The sequence below is a fragment of the Aedes aegypti genome, chromosome 3 (assembly GCF_002204515.2).
Source record: "Aedes aegypti strain LVP_AGWG chromosome 3, AaegL5.0 Primary Assembly, whole genome shotgun sequence".
In the NCBI taxonomy this organism is placed as follows: Eukaryota; Metazoa; Arthropoda; class Insecta; order Diptera; family Culicidae; genus Aedes; species Aedes aegypti.
In genome coordinates, this window is record NC_035109.1 from 261,318,593 (window position 1) to 261,331,137 (window position 12,545).

At 38.6% G+C, this 12,545-nt stretch overlaps 2 protein-coding genes across 3 annotated transcripts in view; both read left to right on the top strand.

The window, feature by feature from the left end:
* LOC5571110 (protein yippee-like CG15309) overlaps positions 1–12,545 on the top strand; it is a 304,844-nt gene that overhangs the window by 79,517 nt on the left and 212,782 nt on the right. The window lies entirely within an intron of this gene.
* Positions 1–12,545, top strand: part of LOC5571108 (ras-related protein Rab-23) — a 159,998-nt gene that overhangs the window by 79,491 nt on the left and 67,962 nt on the right. The gene's annotated exons all lie outside the window — the stretch shown is intronic.

Genomic DNA, 12,545 nt, shown 5'->3' on the forward strand with positions numbered 1-12,545 from the left:
GGATGCAATATGTCAACAGTAGTGATAAAAATCAAGTTGTAACCGCGTTTCTAAAACGCAAGCATGACTTGTTGGTGTCAATTACTAGTTTAAAGCCTTGCGAATCTGTTGATTTAAACAGTATTAGTACTAAATTGATTTTAAGCTTCTAAAAATTGATTTTAAAAAGCGTTGTCTTTGTACCAATTGTGGCAATAGCGTTCCTAGCATTCGACATAAAAGTGTACCAATTATGGACTATCAAATATTTTTTTTTTTTTTTTTTTTTTTTTTTTTTTTTTTTTTTTTTTTTTTTTTTTAATTTCTTTATTAGTATCATTCCAAACATTACATTCATTTCTTATATCTAGGTGTTCTGTGTTATTAGAAAACACTATCATCCTAATTTGGTAAAACAAATTTAAGATTTAATTAACATTTTGTTAACAACATATTACATTGCATTTGCCGTAGCAGTTCAGATTTTTTACAGGTGAGTTGATTTCACCTGTTTATAAGAGAAAAAAAAAACGCTTTGAATATACTTAACCTAACTTAACCTAAACATATAATGCATTAATCGCGGCAATAGAAGATTGCAACGATTTTTGCCTGAAATTATTTATTATTTTATTTGACATTTGTTCCAATGTTTCAACATTGGATATTCTATGTAACTCATTGGTACTATACCAGGGAGGAAGTCTCAGAATCATTTTCAAAATTTTATTTTGAATTCTCCGCAGAGCTTTCTTCCTGGTATTACAACAGCTAGTCCATATTGGTACAGCATACAACATGGCTGGCCTGAAAATTTGTTTGAATATCAAAAGCTTGTTCTTAAGACAAAGTTTTGATTTTCTATTAATAAGGGGATAGAGACATTTTACATATTTATTACATTTGGCTTGAATGCCCTCAATGTGATTTTTGAATGTTAAATTCTTATCTAGCATGAGCCCTAGATACTTAACTTCATCTGACCAATTTATTGGAACCCCTCTCATCGTGACAACATGTCTACTTGAAGGTTTCAAATAAAGAGCTTTTGGTTTATGTGGGAATATTATTAGTTGAGTTTTGGAAGCATTAGGAGAAATCTTCCATTTTTGCAAGTATGAAGAAAAAATATCCAAACTTTTTTGCAATCGACTACAGATGACACGCAGGCTTCGTCCTTTGGCGGAGAGGCCTGTGTCATCCGCAAACAAGGATTTTTGACATCCCTGAGGTAACTCAGGTAAGTCAGATGTGAAAATATTGTATAATATTGATCCCAAAATGCTGCCTTGAGGAACACCAGCTCTTACAGGAAGTCTTTCAGATCTGGAGTTCTGATAATTAACCTGAAGTGTACGATTTGACAGATAACTTTGAATTATTCTAACAATGTATGTTGGAAAATTAAAGTTTTTTAATTTTACAATCAAACCTTCATGCCAAACACTGTCGAATGCTTTTTCTATGTCTAGAAGAGCAAGACCAGTAGAATAGCCTTCAGATTTGTTGGAACGGATCAAATTTGTTACACGTAAAAGTTGATGAGTGGTCGAATGTCCATGGCGGAATCCGAACTGTTCATTGGCAAAAATTGAATTTTCGTTGATGTGGGCCATCATTCTGTTCAAAATAACCTTTTCAAAAAGTTTACTGATGGAGGAAAGCAAACTGATTGGACGATAGCTAGAAGCTTCTGCAGGATTTTTGTCTGGTTTTAAAATTGGAACAACCTTAGCATTTTTCCATTTGTCAGGAAAATATGCTAATTGAAAACATTTGTTGAATATATCAACTAAAAATGATAAGCTACTTTCTGGAAGTTTCTTGATGAGGATGCAGAAAATTCCATCATCGCCAGGAGCTTTCATGTTTTTGAATTTTTTAACAATAGTTCTCACTTCTTCCAAATCAGTCTCCCAGGCATTTTCGAAAACGTTCTCTTGATTGAGAATATTTTCGAACTCCTGAGTAACTTGATTTTCAATTGGACTAGTGAGTCCTAAATTAAAATTGTGCGCACTTTCAAACTGCATAGCAAGTTTTTGAGCTTTTTCGCAATTAGTTAGTAACAATTTGTTTTCCTCTTTCAATGCCGGTATTGGCTTCTGAGGTTTTTTCAAGATTTTAGATAATTTCCAAAAGGGCTTAGAGCCAGGGTCCAATTGAGAAATTTTATTTTCAAAATTTTTGTTTCTTAATTGAGCAAAACGTTTCTTGATTTCTTTCTGCAAATCCTGCCATATAATTTTCATAGCAGGATCGCGAGTGCGTTGAAATTGCCTTCTCCTCACGTTTTTAAGACGGATCAAGAGTTTAAGATCATCGTCTATAATCACGGATTCAAATTTTACTTCACATTTTGGAATTGCAATGCTCCGGGCTTCAACAATGGAATTTGTTAAAGATTCAAGAGCATTGTCAATATCAAGTTTAGTTTCTAAAGAAATGTTAACATCAAGATTAGAGTCAACATACGTTTTATATATATTCCAGTCGGCTCGCAAATAATTGAAAGTGGAGCTGATAGGATTGAGAATCGCTTCTTGGGATAATTGAAATGTAACAGGGACATGATCAGAATCGAAATCAGCATGAGTAACTAATTGGCTACAAAGATGACTAGAGTCGGTTAAGACCAAGTCAATCGTAGATGGATTTCTAGAAGAGGAAAAACATGTAGGGCTATCAGGGTATTGAATTGAGAAATATCCTGAAGAGCACTCATCAAATAAAATTCTGCCGTTGGAATTACTTTGAGAATTATTCCATGACCGATGTTTGGCATTAAAGTCACCAATGACAAAAAATTTTGACTTATTGCGAGTCAATTTTCGCAAGTCAGTTTGGAGCAAATTAACTTGCTGTCCAGAGCATTGAAAAGGCAAATAGGCAGCTATGAAAGTATATTTACCAAACTGTGTTTCAACAGAAACACCTAAAGTTTCAAAAACTTTAGTTTCAAATGACGAAAACAGTTGATGTTTGATACGCCTATGAATGATGATTGCAACTCCCCCACATGCCCCATCAAGTCGATCGTTACGATAAACAAAAAAGTTAGGATCTCTTTTGAGTTTAGATCCAGGTTTTAAATACGTTTCGGTAATAACTGCTATATGCACGTTATTAACCGTAAGAAAATTAAACAGCTCATCCTCTTTACCATTCAGAGAACGAGCATTCCAATTTAAAATATTTAAATTATTATTTGGATCCATTAGAAAAACGTAATCCAATAACAATTTGATTTGTAAATTTTACACCTACTTGGACTGCTTCAGTCATAGTGGTGGCTTTGAACATTGCATCAATCATTAGATTCAATTGTTCAGTTAGAAAATTAAAATCAGTGGCAGACATGTCATCTGATTTTTCATTAGAATTTCCGGTAGACGAAGAAGCGGAATTACCTGTGGCGGTAGGGTTTTTTCCATTTGATTTGAAACAAGTAGAATGGGTACCCATGGATCTAACAGGGGAGGAGTTCAAATTTCCTGCTACGATATCGGCAAAGGATTTACCGTGGGTAGATACATTCGAAATTGAAAGATTCGAACGGCTACCCGACGGATTAAAATTAGTTTGTGAATGAGCATGATTATGATCTTCCTGGTGGGTATGATTCATGATCAAGCGATCGTTAACTGAAAAATGAGCATTGTTCGATACTCTACCAGGCAAATTCCGGAAACGACCGTTATCGTAACGGATATTATCTTTCATCTGCCTGGCACGAGCCTCAATGACCCTTTTGCGTGAAGGACAATTCCAAAAATTGGACTTATGGTTAGCCCCGCAATTACAGCATATGAATTTGGTGGTATCTTCCTTCACTGGACAGACGTCCTTGGCGTGAGAAGAACCTCCGCAAATCATGCATTTAGCATCCATGCGACAATTTTTTGTACCATGACCCCACTTTTGGCACCGACGGCACTGAGTGGGGTTCTGGTAATTTCCTCCAGGTTTCTGGAAATGTTCCCATGTCACACGGACATCGAACATAAGTTTTGCTTTCTCTAAAGCTTTAATATTATTTAGTTCTTTTTTGTTAAAGTGAACTAAATAATATTCTTGAGAAAGCCCATTCCGAACAATGCCAGATTGGGTTCTCTTTTTCATAATGATTACTTGGACTGGGGAAAATCCAAGTAAATCATTTATTCCATTTTTGATCTCTTCAGGTGACTTATAGTCACTTGAGAGACCTTTCAAGACAACTTTGAACAAACGTTCAGTTTTGTCGTCATAAGTAAAAAATTTGTGCTTCTTCTCTTCAAGATGTTTGAGAAGAAGTTCGCGATCTTTAAGAGTTTCCGGCAAAACGCGACAGTCTCCTTTCTTTGCGATTTGGAAGGAAACCTTGATTCCCCTAATGGAGTTCAAGATCTCCTGCCTAAATCCCCCAAATTCGGAACAACTGACCACGATAGGCGGCACTCTTTGCTTCCTCACTTGAATCAAAGAGCCTGGGCTAGAGGCTGCTTCGATTTGGTGTTCGGAAAATTTGTCTAGTGCATCGAACTGATTGCTCATTTCAATACAATTATTCATTTCACTCTTGGAAGAAAGTTCGCATTCCGGAGAAACGTCCTTTCTTCCATTCTTGCCACGTTTAGTGACAGTTTTAAATCCCACTTTTTTGGAAGGAAGTTGTGAATTCAGAGATTCACCCTTCCTTTTGTTAGTTGTTGATACCATGTTTAGTTAATAAACGAGAAAGACGTGACCTTCGAGAGGTTTTTTCCCAAGACGGTGTCCAAGACGGATTACCACCGTTAGCTTTCGCCAACGGGTCCAACGAAAAATCGAAGGCACGGGTCCAAACAAGGATCGTAAAGGGATCAATAGTAGAAAAATAGTACTGAAAAGTACTGTTTTAGTAGCACTGAAAAGTACTGTTTTGAATTTTAGCACTGAAAAGTACTGTTTTTGTAGCACTGAAAAGTACTGTTTTATTGCTTTAGGTAGTTTTTAAGAAAACTTCCAAGAGCAGAGAGAATTCGTGTACGCACAGCACGAAGGTACGATGCGCACTGACTATCGAATATTTGCACGAAATGAACTCAAACACAATGAAGAGCGAATGATAATGCAACGCTAATATGTAATGAAGATATCACTCATAAAATTTTCCAAAAATTTTGGGTTAAATAGATGTTAAATCATTTTTTTTTCTTTTTTTTTTTTTTTGCAATGGGTTCAGGGGAGAAAATTAATTTTCGAAAAAGAAGTCAAAATGTAGTGTAAATGCAAATTATGATACAAAACAACATTAATGATCTCACATTACCTTTTTAGTGCCAATTTTTAACGATAAAAGAGGGAAAATTCAAAAATCGAGTGTCGCTGAAAACCCCTCTCTACCATGAAATTAGCATCTTCCGCCTGCGAATGTTTTCGAAGGTGTGATTGAAAAATCTTAGTAATTGAGTACAAAACATGAAGATAATGCCTTACCGAACCGTCCCGTCGTGGAAGTCACCCGCGAAATAGCTTTACTTCTTTTATTTCACTGATCAAAAAATGTAAACAAACCGCCTCCAGAGTATTGCCATAATTGGGCTCTCATACACTCTTTGTACCAGTTATCGACATAGTGGAAATAACACGATTTCCAACTTTAAACAGTAGAATTGATTGCATACCAGCTAAATTTATTCATTTGTTCTCACTAGGCAACATACATTCATCGGTTGAAACAGTTTATCAGGATGAAAACATATATTTCGTAACGGAGGTCCATTAGCCAACTGCTAAGAAGGTGACATATATGTGAGGCAAAATTTTCAAATGTTCATTTTTCTAAGTTTATTGCACGAATGTTCTTTTCAAGGTTTCGTTACCATCAAAAACAAATAGTTTAATCATTCCTGTGAATATAAGCCATTATAGTCTAGTGAAACAATAAGAAAAATCTCTTTTTGTTCCCACTATTGCCATAATTGGAACTATAGCCATAATTGGTACTTCTACCCTATATCTATGTCGATGTTTGGGATGAGCCGGTGGGTGCATCTTACTTTTTCCACGCAGTCCATCTCGCCATAGATTCGACTCTGACCACCTTCCGTACGTTTCTGACGTCTCTTCGTTGGTAGCACTCGATATCCTCCGTCAAAGTGATGCAAAAGTGGATCATACCGGCTATAACGCATACAGGTTCCATCACCGACATCTCCACTTCTTCCAGTGTCTCGCTCATCACCGTTAATGACACATCATCCACAAAGCCAACCTTCACCTTCCTGGGCAGCCGCAGTGTCAAGACTGCATCATACATCCTGTTGCAAAGAGTTAGACCGAGAATGGAACCTTCAGGGACGCCCGCTGTCACTTGCATTGACTTCTGCCATTTATTTGTTTCGTATACAAGATTCTTTTCCGGAAGTTACTCTTCAGGATCTTGTGCAGATAGTAGGGGTCCTGCATTCTGTGTAGTGCTGCGGCGAAACGGGAGATAGCGACGAGTAAAACGAACTGCTACAAGGAGTTATGCCGGGAAGCTGACGCAAATTCCTGGGGCAACGCCTATCGAGTAGTGATAGCGAAGATCAAGGGCCGAGTTACCCCAGCTGAAATGTGCCCCGACAAACTGAAGGCGATAGTGGACGGTCTCTTTCCTACGCATGCTCCTAACTCGATGTCCACACACACCGTACGCTGACGTAGATTACAAGAAGAAAATGCAGGTATCCAAGTGTCTAACGCCGAGCTGATAACGGTTGCGAAAGGATTGAAGCTGAACAAAGCTCCCGGACCAGATAGTATCCCTAAAGTAGCGCTAAGTGCAGCAATCTTGACGTGTCTGTCTGCTTCCCAGGCAGATGGAAGGTGCTGAAGCAGGTGTTGCTGCCAAAAACCGGGAAAATCGTCAGGAGATCCTGCTTCATATAGACCAATATGCAGAAGAGGAGAGGCCCCTTCCGACGGGTGTGAAGATTGTTGGCTTCGCCGAAGATATCACCCTAGTGGTCTATGGTGAATCGATGGAGGAAGTAGAGTTGACAGCAGCGCACTCTATTTTCATAGTTGAGGAATGGATGAAGTCTAGGAAACTAGGACTGGCCCGTCACAAGACTGAGGTGGTGGTGGTCAACAACCGCAAGTCCGAACAACGGGCGAGGTGATTGCACTATAGTGTCCAAACGATCCCTTAGGCATCTTGGGGTAATGATCGATGACAAGCTCAGCTTCGCTAGCCACGTTGGATATGCCTGTAAAAGGGCATCTACGGCTATAGCGGCGCTTTCGAGGCGCTTTCAAGACGTAAGCTACTGGCAAGCGTGGCGCTATCCATACTAAGGTATGGAGGACCGATCTGGTCAAAAGCGCTCACAACGAGAAGAAACCTAAAGCGGTTGGAAAGCACGTACAGGATAATGTGCTTAAGAGTAGCAAGTGCATACCGGACGGTATCTAATGAAGCCGTGTGCATCATAGCCGGGATGACGCCCATCGGGCTCATCATCAAGGAAGATGTTCAATGCTTCAACCAAAGGGGTACCAGAGGAGTCCGCGACACTTGTAAAGAGGAAACGCTCAGAAGCTGGCAGCAGGAATGAGATAACTCCTCTAAGGGTAGATGAATCCATCGGCTCATACCAAATGTATCAGAATGGTATAGAAGAAACCATTTGGAGTAAACTTCTACCTGACGCAGTTTCTGTCAGGACATGGTTGCTATAGGCAGTACCTGCATAGGTTCGGGCACTCAGAATCTCCTGCGTGCCCCAATTGCACTTCACAGGGACTTTTACAACCGGAACAGGCAGTCCGTTAACTCTTAGCCAATTGAAACAACCATTACAGACACTACGCGGCTATCTAGGCTGATCGGGAAAAGGAGGTTAATTTTGATTGATAACTCCTGACGTGCCCAGCATATCGCTGTCACAAACAAAACCCAGCCCGCATAACCCTTGAACGTATTCGAACCCTATGAGCAGAATTTCAATAGAGAGAATCAGAATTTAGAATGTGTTGTCTTTTTCGGTGTCAGTTACTCGCATCCTCTGTGTGAATAACTTATACTGAAGAAGACTATTAGGAAATTAGGGAGGAATTATAAAGTATAATACTCAAATATATTTTTTTATTCTTTTTCTAACATATATCTTTTTTCATAAGTATTATGGGTGTCTCAAGAGGATGATAGGAATTTTTGCCTTTTTATATCTAGGCATATGGTCAACTTTATGGCTAAACCGAAGGCAATAATTTATCCCGTCTTCCACTAGCGTGCCTTGATCAGACAAGAAAGTCTTTGAACTCCAAAACGCTTTCTCTGATGTTTTGTAAGTTATATATTTATACCACATAGTTTCGTCCCGTGGATCAGTGTGCAGAGTAGTCTCGAACCTTTCCATTTACCCACTGACTGGCTCGGTACACTTCAAGTACCTAACCGCAAACACTCAACTCTCACAGCGCAGAGAACCCAACCAAAGTGCACGCCACTAGCAAACGGCGCTGACACAGAGCCGTGTAGATTTGAATTACGCCAACCAGGAAATAAAAGTGAAAATTATAATCGCTACTCGAGAGGCTCAATTTAATTTCACAAACAAAGTGCCATAAAATTCAATTTCGCTTCCAGGGCATGGCGTCGGTGTGAGTGTCTCCTGGGGATGGACTGACTGACACGGGGCTGTACGGGACGGATGCACTCTAGTTGATAGGACTATTAGACAGTTGTTCGAGACAATAATGGATGCAGATGGTTATCTGATTGCTGGAACAAGCGCTTTTTCATGGATACGGGGTTATTTTATTCTTGAGGATGTGAATTGCGTTCGGGTTAAATATTAGTAGGAATCCGCATTGTAGTACACTAGGGAGGATGTGCAGGAAGTCAGATGTGAAAATATTGTATAATATTGGTCCCAAAATGCTGCCTTGAGGAGCGCCATTTCTTACAGGAAGTCTTTCAGACTTGGAGTTCTGAAAATTAATCTGAAGCGTACGATTTGACAAATAACTTTGATGTTTTTCGTACAAAGTTGGTAGAAAAATGAAATATTTTCAATTTTACAATCAAGCCTTCATGCCAAACACTGTCAAATGCTTTTTCTATGTGTTGAAGAGCAAGACCAGTAGAATAGCCTTCAGATTTGTTGGAACGAATCAAATTTATGACACGTAAAAGTTGGTGAGTAGTCGAATGTCCACGTCGGAATCCGACCTGTTCATTGGCAAAAATTGAAATGTCATTGATGTGAACCATCGTTTTGTTTAAAATGACCTTTTCAAAAAGTTTACTGATGGAAGAAAGCGACGATCGTTATGAAAAATGAGCAATATTGGAGATGCTGCCTGCGGAATTCCGGGAACGAAAAACGCTACCGTTTATCTGCTTGGTACGAACTTTGACAATACGCTTACGCGAATGGCAATCCCAAAAGTTAGACTTATGGTTGGCCCCGCAACTTGCACATACAAGCTATTTGATATCTTCCTTCACAGGACAGACGTCCTTTGCGTGAATCATGCAAATCATGCATTTAGCATCCTTGCGGCAATGTTGTGAACCATGACCCTACTTTTGGAACTGACGGCACTGTGTAGGACTCTGGAAATTTGCTCCAGGTTTCTGGAAATGTTCGCTTGTCACACGGACATCGAACATGAGTCTTGCTTTTTCTAAAGCTTCAATATTATTTAGATCACTTTTATTAAAGTGAACTAAATAATATTCTTAAGAAAGCCCTTTCCGAACACTGCCAGATTAGGTTATCTTTTTCACAATGAATACTTGGACTGAGTCCTTTCTTCCATTTTTACCACGTTTAACGACAGTTTTCAATCCCACTTTTTGGAAGGGAAGTTGATTTTAATTTAATAAATTTCTCTAAGAAAAGTAAATCTTAACTTTCTCTAAGAAAAGTTAATCAAATTTTTCATTTTACTATAGAAAAGATTTATAGACATTTGTTAAATATAAACAGAAGAAGAGCTAATCCGCTGAGTCGGCAAGGAAATTGTTTATTTGAACATCGCTTACTGTTGACAAAACTACGGCCATGTGCCGTGATAAATCATGATGCGCGTGTGTTCCCTTCCGTTATCTTTGTTCAACAAGTTTCAACTGCCGCCGGCCAAAGACTTTGTTCGTTGAAGTTGCTACGAAAAAACTTATATTTTATTCATATTGTAATATTCTAATGTGTTGATATTATTCCTTTCATTACAGGTGAGTGTCGTTGGTGTCAGTTCAGTGAGTCGGAAAGTTCATGAATACCAGCGGCGGTCTTCAGTGCGTTCGTCGTGCTTGCTGTGGTGAGCAACATCTACCTAAGGCAAGCCACATTTCATATCACACTTAATTGTTAAGCTCCGTACAAGTTTTTAATCAAGAATCCACAATCGTACTGCTTCCGAAACCATTGTTACCTAGTTCCTTGTAACAATTAATTAGAGATGAATTAAGGCTACTCAGTACTCGCAACTTCCTATGCAGAGCACCACTCGAAAAACGGCTCAGAGATTTGCGTTTGCCTCCCATACTAACCTAGCTAACTACACACCGATTGCGCAATAAAGTGCCAAAGTTACGACATCACCATCTCTCTCTATGGATCAGAAGTGCTATACTTCAATGTTTACTTGTTTATTCATCTAAGGCATATTTTATCGCACGGTATAGGTGGTGCACCTACTTTCCGTATGGAAATTCCTAGTTTCGTTTTTTTGCCCCGACAGACCCGATCTCAGACTTTACTCCATACAAAGTCATTCCGATCCAGTATCTTCGCACTCACTCGCTTCATGCATTATCGTCGAGTAGGGCATTGCTTCAACTGCCTAGTTCAAATACCCCCCACATGGTTTGCGATTTAACGATCAGGTTACCACTCCGTTTTTTTTGTGATGATAGTGAGTTTTCATTATGATTCCGACCGATTCTTTGCGGAACGGAATTAGGTTCGTCGTGAATAATTTGATAGATTTATGTGATGGGCAAGATATGACAAGAGAAGTTGATTTGTAATTAATTTATTTCATGAGTTCTCAATGCTAATAACAAACGATTTAAATGTTCACCCTCAGATTATGTAAAATTTGCTGAGAAAATAATGAAAAAAAAAAAAAAATATATTTCAAATTTGCATTTTATTTCGCAATGGTGTTCCTGAATTTGCCACCTCTCATAAGAAATCACTGAATGTGACGAATAACTTTAAAAATGACCAATACTGGTGCTGAAAATGGATTGAAATCATTCGTTTGACAGTATTCTAAAGTCTATTGATTAATTAATGAAACGGGTGGCTAAACTGCAACAACCTACAATTTCGAACATCTTGCTAATCGAAAGAAGACAATTTCAATAGTACATAGTGGTCCAGCAAGCAGGTTTTCGCGAAAAAGTACGTTTAGAGCTTTAGAATGGAATGTTAGGCAACAACTGTCTTCTACAAAGTTGTTTGAATTAGTTGGGCCTTTTGCGTTATTAAAAATTAGGGGAGTTCGGCCTTTCTTAGTCGAGTGGTTAGAGTCCGCGGCTACAAAGCAAATCCATGCTGAAGGGGTCTGAGTTCGATTACCGGTTGGTTCAGGATCTTTTCGTATTGGAAATTTCCTTGACTTCTCTGGGCATAAAGTATCATCGTACCTGCCACACGATGTACGAATGCGAAAATGGCAACTTTGGCATAGGAAGCTCTCAGTTAAAAACTGTGAAAGTGCTCATTGAACACTAAACTAAGAAGCAGGCTCTGTCCCAGTGGAGACGTAATGCCAAGAAAAAGAAGACGAAGAGGTTGATATGAACTAGTTCGTGGAAAACTTTTGTGATTTTCTTCCACCACCTGAGTTTTCAATTCTAATATCTCATAAACCAATCAATGGTTCCCAACCTTTTAAAAACTGTAACCCACTTTGAACATCTACAAATATCTAGCGGACCCCTGAAAATGGATGTTCATGAAATCAATGTTTATGGAAACCGGTCTCAGGATGATTTAAGAGATATACTGGGCAGGCACAGTTAAAATTTACGCCTATTGTTCACCACAGATAATGCAAGAATTCTGCTGAGATTAGTCTCACCAGATGGATCCTTTGGGAGGGCATGTCCTTCTTTTTAATCATTATGTCCTACCGTCCTCGTTTAAGCTGAAAATGTCCTCCGTTTTCAAAGTAGTCAAATGCTGAATTGTATATCTAACTTTTCGATAGAATCTCTTGGGTGAGATTAAGGAGTTTCCGCTTCAAAACTAATATAAAGAATTTGGCTGTCTAGCGATCATTGCACAGTGGGGCGGATTGGGGTTTTAGGAGCAAAGATGGAATTCACGCCTTCAATTGCAAATTTACGTAAAATGATGTTCTACAAAGTTGTTTCTATTTTAAAAACTATTTTTTTGGTCGGTACGAAAAATAGAGTGGCCCTTTGTAAACAAAGATAACCATCAAAACGTTTTTTATTTTAAAGAATATTGATATAGTTTGTTCTACAAAGTTGCAGATTGAATTTTAAGCTGATTTGACAAAAAAAGTTTTTTCGTAGCTCAAAAATTTATTGTTCAGAGCATTTTTCGCTAGTGATGTAGGGTGGCCCTTCA